This window comes from Sciurus vulgaris (assembly GCF_902686455.1).
Source record: "Sciurus vulgaris genome assembly, chromosome: 6".
NCBI lineage: Eukaryota > Metazoa > Chordata > Mammalia > Rodentia > Sciuridae > Sciurus > Sciurus vulgaris.
In genome coordinates, this window is record NC_136466.1 from 169,874,079 (window position 1) to 169,883,210 (window position 9,132).

Genomic DNA, 9,132 nt, shown 5'->3' on the forward strand with positions numbered 1-9,132 from the left:
ATGAGCCACTGTTTGGGGCATAGATGTTTATGATTGTTATATCTTGCTGATTTATGCTTCCCTTAAGCAGTATGAAATGACCTTCTTTATCCCTTCTGACTAACTTTGGCTTGAAGTCCACATTATCTGAAATGAGGTGGATACTCCAGCTTTTTTGCTGAGTCCATGTGCATGGTATGTTTTTCCCCATCCTTTCACCTTTAGTCTATGGGTATCTTTTTCTATGAGGTGAGTCTCTTGCAGGCAACATATTGTTGGATCTTTCTTTTTAATCCAGTCTGCCAGTCTATGTCTTTTGATTGATGAATTCAGGCCATTAACATTCAGGGTTATTATAGAGAAATGATTTGGTTTCCCGGTCATTTGGTTCATTTTTAAAATTTTGTTTATTTATTTGTTTGACACAACTTGTTTCCTCCTTTATTTGACAATTCCTTTAGGATAATTCCTCCCTTTGCTGATTTGCTTCTTTGTTTTTCATCTCTTCCTCATGGAATATTTTGTTGAGAATGTTCTGTAATGCTGGCTTTCTTTTTGTAAATTCTTTTAGCTTTTGTTTATCATGGAAGGATTTTATTTCATCGTCAAATTTGAAGGTAAGTTTTGCTGGGTATAAGATTCTTGGTTGGCATCCATTTTCTTTCAGGGCTAAACCTTTAGCCACACTAACAAAGAGAAGACGAGAGAAAACCCAAATCACTAAAATTCGGAATGAACAAGGAAATATCACAACAGACAGGATTGAAATACAAAACATAATTAGAAGCTATTTTGAAAATCTATACTCCAACAAAATAGAAAATTTCGAAGACATCAACAGGTTTCTAGAGACATATGAATTGCCTAAACTGAACAAGGAGGACATAAACAATTTAAATAGACCAATTTCAAGTACTGAAATAGAAGAAGTCATCAAAAGCCTACCAACACAGAAAAGTCCAGGACCAGATGGGTTCTCAGCCGAGTTCTACAAAACCTTTAAAGAAGAGCTCATTCCAATACTTCTCAAAGTATTCCATAAAATAGAAGAGGAGGGAACCCTCCCAAACTCATTCTATGAAGCCAATATCACCCTGATACCTAAACCAGACAGAGACTCATCAAGGAAAGAAAATTTCAGACCAATATCCTTAATGAACATCGATGCAAAAATTCTCAACAAAATTTTAGCAAATCGCATACAAAAACATATTAAAAAGATAGTGCACCATGATCAAGTGGGTTTCATCCCAGGGATGCAAGGTTGGTTCAACATCAGGAAATCAATAAACGTAATTCACCATATTAATAGACTTAAAGTCAAGAATCACATGATTATTTCAATAGATGCAGAAAAAGCATTTGATAAAATACAGCACCCCTTCATGCTCAAAACACTAGAAAAAATAGGGATAGTGGGAACATTCCTTAACATTGTAAAGGCCATTTATGCTAAGCCCATGGCTAATATCATTCTAAATGGTGAAAAACTGAAAGCATTTCCCCTAAAAACTGGAACAAGGCAGGGATGCCCTCTTTCACCACTTCTATTCAACATCGTTCTTGAGACTCTGGCCAGAGCAATTAGACAAACCAAAGAAATTAAAGGGATACGAATTGGAAAAGAAGAACACAAACTATCCCTGTTCGCTGATGACATGATTATATATTTAGAGGAACCTGGAAATTCCACCAGAAAACTCTTAGAACTCATAAGTGAATTCAGTAAAGTAGCAGGTTACAAGATCAATGCCCATAAATCCAACGCATTTTTATACATAAGTGATGAATCTTCAGAAAGAGAAATTAGGAAAACTACCCCATTCACAATAGCCTCGAAAAAAATAAAATACTTGGGAATCAATCTCACAAAAGAGGTGAAAGACCTCTACAATGAGAACTATACAACACTAAAGAAAGAAATTAAAGAACACCTTAGAAGATGGAAAGATCTTCCATGTTCTTGGATAGGAAGAATTAATATTGTCAAAATGGCCATACTACCTAAAGTGCTATACAAATTCAATGCAATTCCAATTAAAATCCCAATGACGTACCTTACAGAAATAGAGCAGGCAATTATGAAATTCATCTGGAAGAATAAGAAACCCAGAATAGCTAAAGCAATCCTTAGCAGGAAGAGTGAAACAGGGGGTATTGCAATACCAGATCTTCAACTCTACTACAAAGCAATAGTAACAAAAACGGCATGGTATTGGTACCAAAATAGAAAGGTAGATCAATGGTACAGAATAGAGGACACGGACACAAACCCAAATAAATACAATTTTCTCATATTAGACAAAGGGGCCAAAAATATGCAATGGAGAAAAGATAGCCTCTTCAACAAATGGTGCTGGGAGAATTGGAAATCCATATGCAACAGAATGAAACTAAACCCATATCTCTCACCATGCACGAAACTAAACCCAAAATGGATTAAGGACCTCGGAATCAGACCAGAGACCCTGCAGATTATAGAAGAAAAAGTAGGTCCAAATCTTCACCTTGTTGGTCTAGGACCAGACTTCCTTAACAGGACTCCCATAGCACAAGAAATAAAAGCTAGAATCAACCACTGGGATAGATTCAAACTAAAAAGCTTTCTCTCAGCAAAGGAAACTAGCAGCAATGCGAAGAAAGAGCCTACAGAGTGGGAGAATATCTTTGCCAATCATACTTCAGATAGAGCGCTAATCTCCAGAATCTATAAAGAACTCAAAAAACTCTACTCCAAGTATTCAAATAATCCAGTCGACAAATGGGCTAAGGAAATGAATAGACACTTCACAGAAGAAGATCTACAAGCAATCAACAAACATATGGAAAAATGTTCAACATCTCTAGTAATAAGAGAAATGCAAATCAAAACCACCCTAAGATTCCATCTCACCCCAATTAGAATGGCGATTATCAAGAATACGAGCAACAATAGGTGTTGGCGAGGATGTGGGGAGAAAGGTACACTCATACACTGCTGGTGGGGCTGCAAATTGGTGCAGCCACTCTGGAAAGCAGTGTGGAGATTCCTTAGAAAACTTGGAATGGACCCTCCATTTGACCCAGCTATCCCACTCCTTGGCCTATACCCAAAGGACTTAAAATCTGCATACTACAGAGATACAGCCACATCAATGTTCATAGCTGCTCAATTCACAATAGCCAGACTGTGGAACCAACCTAGATGCCCTTCAATTGATGAGTGGATAAAGAAACTGTGGTATATATATACAATGGAATATTACTCAGCCATAAAGAATGATAAAATTATGGCATTTGCAGGCAAATGGATGAAATTGGAGAATATCATGCTAAGTGAGATAAGCCAATCTCAAAAAGCGAAAGGACAAATGATATCACTAATAAGTGGAGGATGACACATAATGGGGGGGAGGGAAGGGTTAGTGTTAGGGTTAGAGTTAGGGTTAGGGAGGGGGGCAAGTATGGAGGAAGGAAGTACTGTGTAGAGGGTAAAGAGGGGTGGGAGGGGTGGGGGAAGGGAAAAAATAACAGAATGAATCAAACAACATTACTCTATGTAAATTTATGATTACACAAATGGTATGCCTTTACGCCATGTACAGAGAAACAACCTGTATCCCATTTGTTTATAATAAAAAAAAAAAAAGAAAAATATTAAATACTCACAAAACAGAAAAAAAAAAAATAAAACAAAAGGAAAAGTGCAATGATCTTAAACGGGTAGTTTCCAGCTGGGGTTCGCCCAGCAGCTGTCCCTCAGCTGACCCTTGTCAAGAGCCCTGATGAAGAGACCCTCGTCATTGACCTTCCATGCCAACGCTTCCCGTGGGCACGAGCTTGGTAGAAAGTCTGACTTTGCATCCCAGGTGCTCTACTGAAGTGAGGCCATCCGAGAGTGGAGTGGCCTTGGAGATGAAGGGAGGGATTTTTGCTTCGGCAGAGGAACACATCAGAAGACAAAATACGTGTGACGTCATAAAGGGTGAGGTCGTGGAAGCAGCACTGCGTTCTCACAGGCGAGCGACTTGCCAGGCCTGGCCGGTGTGAGAGTCGACTGCAGCCAGAGGGGACGTCCAGAGGGAATAGGCAAAATGAGGGCAGATGCCTGTACACAGCGTGGTTTATAAACCCTTCCAAGGGGCTGGGAGGAAAAGTGGACGCTGCAGGAAGTAGAGAGTCTCTGGGAGAAGACACAGGACGGAGGGGGAGGTCCTGAGAGCTGGAGAGTCTCAGGAGACCCATCCACCTTCAGCTGTCACGAGACAAGGACTGTCCAAGGGTTGAGCACGTTGTACTCTAGGTTCTTACTCCAGAGTAAAAATTCAGGGCAAGGACGTGTCCTGCTTCATGTGCTCTCTCTGGATTTTGTCAGGAAGCCAGGGTCTGGGGCTTTGAAGAGGATCAGTGTGGTCATGGATCCAACCGAGGGTGTGTCAGATGTCATCAACCAATGTATTTACGGCTCTTCATTTTTCACAGCCACAAAGAAAGAACAAATGTTAACCAAATGGTCTCTTTTTAATTTCATCTCAGCTTCCTAAGATTCTCTAAGAAAATTAGTCATTTTGTAATCAGTACTTTTTCTCGTTTAAGGTACTTTGTTTCTCGTTCTGTAAATGGAGTCCACAATACTGACAGGTTGTTTCTTTCTGGAAGTGGAATTTCAACAGTGCAAATTCAAATGATACTAAAACATCCCAAATTCTAAAAAAAAAATGGTTAAATGGGGGCGAGTTCCTTAAATAAGAGAGTGATTTTTTCAGGATTAGTTTTTTCTGCCCAGATCAACTAAAAGCCACTTAACTTGACGGTGAGTGAAAACAGTGCCATGCAGATTTCTCCCAGGACAGTAGTCCATCTTGAATCCACACAGCTGAGACTGGCCACTTGGAAGACACTTACGCTTTGGGAGGACACGAAGAGGGAGAGAGAAGGAATGAACTCCCCTGGATGGTGTGGTCCAAAGACTGACAGGAGGGCTCTTGCCCTGGGTGCAGGCCCTGGAAGCCATGTCCTCAGACCTCCCAACGGGAAGGACCGCTCCGTTCGTTGTTCACAGTGTTTGCCTGAATCCTACTTCACCAGCTCTAGTTTTCATTATAGCTTTGTTTTTTAAAGAGCAAGGATGCTCCTCATGCTTAGTAATGTTTACCTTCGTTTATTAGAAGCACATGGCCTAGGCGCATGTGGCTCTCAGCTCCTCAAATTGGACATAGAATTTCTGGCCCTGAGTAAAGAAAGAACAGTATCGGCCCTGCCATTCAGGAGCCCCCCAACCTTGTCACTGGGGTCCCCCTGCTGCTTGTACAATAGACAGCGGAATGGGCACCTCGCATGCCCACCCTGCTCCTCTCCCCGCGCCCCTGGGCCTCACCCCACCTCCTGCCCACCAGCATCCTGGGGCTGTGGCCCTGAAGGAGCATGGGAGAAACTCCTGCAGCTTCTGAAGCTTCCCTGCATCTTCTGTGGTTGTGGGAACCACATCACTGACTGCTCACAGTGCCCTTTCTGGGGAGGGTAGTGAGGTCTCCAAGCCAAGGGAGTGGGAGACAGGAACAACTGTCAGGACCCCTTAGAGCCATTAAGCGATGGCTCCAAGGCTTGAGCGGATGTGGAGTGAGGAGAAATGAGGCAGCCACGCACTCTGAGTCTCCAGAGGTGCTCAAGATGTCAGCAAGAGACTGCCGTAGCCAGCGTGCCCATGTGCTCTGTGCATGTACGTGCCTGTGTATGCACAGGTGCAGGTGTGTACATCCGTGCATGTGTGTGCACTTGTATGATGGGCATGTGTGCATGTGTGCATGTCTGTCTGCATTTTATGCATGTGTATGTGCATGTGCATTTGTGCATGTAAGTGCCTGCATGTGTACATGTACATATCTGTCTGCACACTTGTGTATGTGTGTCTACGTGCATACATGCATGTGCACGAGAGTGCATGTGTGCACTGTGCACCTGTGTGTGTTAGAAGGGTAGGTGTGTCTGTGTGTCTTGTGGTACCAAAGAAAACGGAACCTCAGTCAACCCAAAGTTGCCTTCTTTCATGGTAAGACAGTTTTAATTCACCTTTAAAGGTCTGATTATTATGGCAGGGTCTGGATTTATTTGCAGAGTGTATTGCCATTTATCAGATTAAACTGTGACACTCTCAGTGACGAACTGACCCAGGACAAAAGGGCAGGGAATTCTCCATGTAACAACTTGGAAATGCTAATCTTCTGTTGGCCTGCAATAAATATTTGTACCCAGGACAGGGAGAAGAGGGGAGAGAGAACGAGGGAGGAAAGAAATCGCATCCAAGGGTCACTCTGCACCCCCACATCAGATAGGTGCACTGGCTCTGGCAGGAGCCCCCCAGCCTGCTGTGGCCTTTACAGATTTCAGAGACAGACTACTTGAATTCAGAGAGGTGGCTTTCAGTGTGGCTGTTCGTTCAATGGGTTGAACATCTGTGGATCTCCTCCTATGTGTCAGGAAGTGCCGTGGGTTTGGGGGTCACTGGTGACGACGGCTTTGATCGACACTCACCACCTCATCAAGCTTGCTTACTGGGAGGCGCGACAGCACTAGAACAAGAGATACGAAGATCATCTGGTGGACGCCAGGGCAGGAAGAGGTTCAGACGACAGCAAAGCCTGGAGAAGGGTGGAAGTGGGGAGAGGACCCGCGTCTTCACCAGGGCATTGGCCCCACCCTCCCTGAGCAGACAGCGGCTCAGCGAAGGCTCGCAGGGGGAGTGAGCCTGCAAGAGGGTTGTCGCCAGCAGACAGGCCACCAGCCAGGGCTCCAAGGTGAGGGCAGGAGGCCACCCAGGAAGGAGGAGAGTGGGGAAGGAGCAGGAGGGCATGAGGCTGAGGCCATGAGGGGCCAGGTGGACCACTCAGGGCCTGTGGTCTCTGCAAGTTTGGCTTCTGTTCTGAGTGGGACTGAGCGTAACTGGAAGAATTTGAGCACAGAAATGGCATGACATGGTTCATATTTAAAAGGCTATTCTGTCTTCCACGTCGAAACAGTAGGAACTGTACTATTAAAAATCAAAGAAAAGGATCGCTAAGTCTATCTAAAAGTGCACTGAAGCTCTGGGAGAGGAGAGGAACTCGGGGCTAGGTCTCCCACTCTGACAGTTGGGAGCACCCATGCCCCAGAGCCCATCCACGGACCCTCATGGTTCACCTCCGGCCTTGGGCCTCGCCTGACACGCAGGCTGTAGGCTGGAATCCAGCGGAACACGCAGGGACCCGTTGCAGATTTCTGTGGCTCTCTCTACTGGTACCTCTCCCCTAGTGTCCTGACCTGCGCATTAGGAGCTCCTCGGCCTCTGCGCCCTGAGCTCCTCACCTCGCTCCGTGGGAAGGCTGAGTTCTGCTCCTGCTCCCTCACACCACCACCAAGGAAGCATCTCCTACAGGAAGGTTCGCTTTCTGTTCCACTTTACCTTCATTACCTTGGCGGTTACAGTCGCTGACTACCTGCAGTCCAGAGTCTGGCATTGGATATACTTAATAGCAGTTATATAATTGAGAGATGCAGGTGTAGACAGAAATACAAATAGATGACTGACAGGTAGCAGATTCATAGTAAGACACACATAATACATTCATTCTCTAAACTATGAGCAAGTAAATCATCACAACTAAGCAGCACTATTCCAGGAGTGATGTCACCAGCATGGTGGAAATCACAGTCCCCCCCCCCCCCCCCCAGAATGCTCCACAGACAAGAACACACTGGTGAATGACCTCCCCAAACCACACACTTGGGAATAAGTCTGAGTCATTTGTGTGGCCATAGAATGGAAAGGGAAGAGGAAGGGTCTCCATTAACTGTCTCCTCTGCCCCAAGTAGGCTTTTCATCACACAGGAAGATTCTCCAGAAAACACAGTACCTACAGGAAGAAAAGTTGGAGACAGGCACCACCTGACTTGCCAGCACCCTGAGTCACTTCCTAGAAAACCCATCCTGGGGTTGCCTCTTGGAGAGCACAGGGGAAATGGTGAGGCTGCACCACGTGGGGTCAAGTGGAAAAGGAGCACACAGGCAAAGCTCACAGGGACCACCACGCAGTGATAGCACTTTGAACCTGCGAGTGGTGCCACCCGATCAGGAGCACCAGCTCACCACGTACCCCACTTGCAAAGCTGAGCTGGTCACTCTCAGAAGTGGTGGGAATTTTACTGAATTTGACCTACTTTGAATCATAGAGATTCAGCCTCCAGAACCAACCTCAGACTCTACCCTGAAACCTTGCCCAGGAAAGGAGATGGTGGTCACACTGAATTTGGCCCAGGAGGGGCTAGAAGTGCCATCCCCAGAAGTCTAAGCACTGCTCAGTCCCAGTCTCAAAGCCAATTCCAAAACCCTGCATCAGCCAGGAGCAAACCCCAGCCAGGCATTTCTACTAAGCAAAGCTGGAAGTCCCATCCTTGCCAATCAGTGATCCAACTGATTTTAGAGTTCTTTCTGCAACCTGTCCCCTGGCTGAGCTCAAACCCTGGTTCCAACTCACTGGAGAGCACACCAGGGCGCTGAGGTGGTAGCAGCACACATCCAGTCGCTCAGCCTGGTGGCAGAGCTCTGAAAGTGGCCTTGAGAGTCAGCAGCACCCAGCCTGCAGTCCTGCCTCAGTTGAGCCAAGGGAGCACTGGCCATCTGCAGCACCTGAAGGAAAGCTTGGCCTCAGAGGGTTGCAACCAGAAGAGCTGTCTTGAATCACAGGCTAGACCAAATGGTGGAGAGCTATCCCCTCCAAAGAACACTTGGGTGAGGAAACGGTATCTGTCTTTTTAATGCTAAACACCCCCACAGAGTCCAAAGAATCACGAGGACTCAAGAAATCATGACTCCTCCAAAAGGAGCTCAGAACCCTCCAACAATTGATCCTGAAGAAAGAGAAACCTGTGAAATGTCAGGTTATGAATTAAGAATAATCCTCTTAAAGTTCAGTGAATTACAAGAATGTATGGATAAAAAATTAAGTGGAGTTTGGAAAACAATTCACAAACAAAATGACAAGTTTGACAACAAAATAGAAACAATAAAAAAAAATTAGAAAACCAAAAGATGAAAACTACAATGACCAGGTTGGAACAATAAAATGCTTCGATAGCAGTTTTAATCAAAATGAAAAGGACTCAGTGAGCTAGAAATTAGCACTTGAAATTAACCAATCA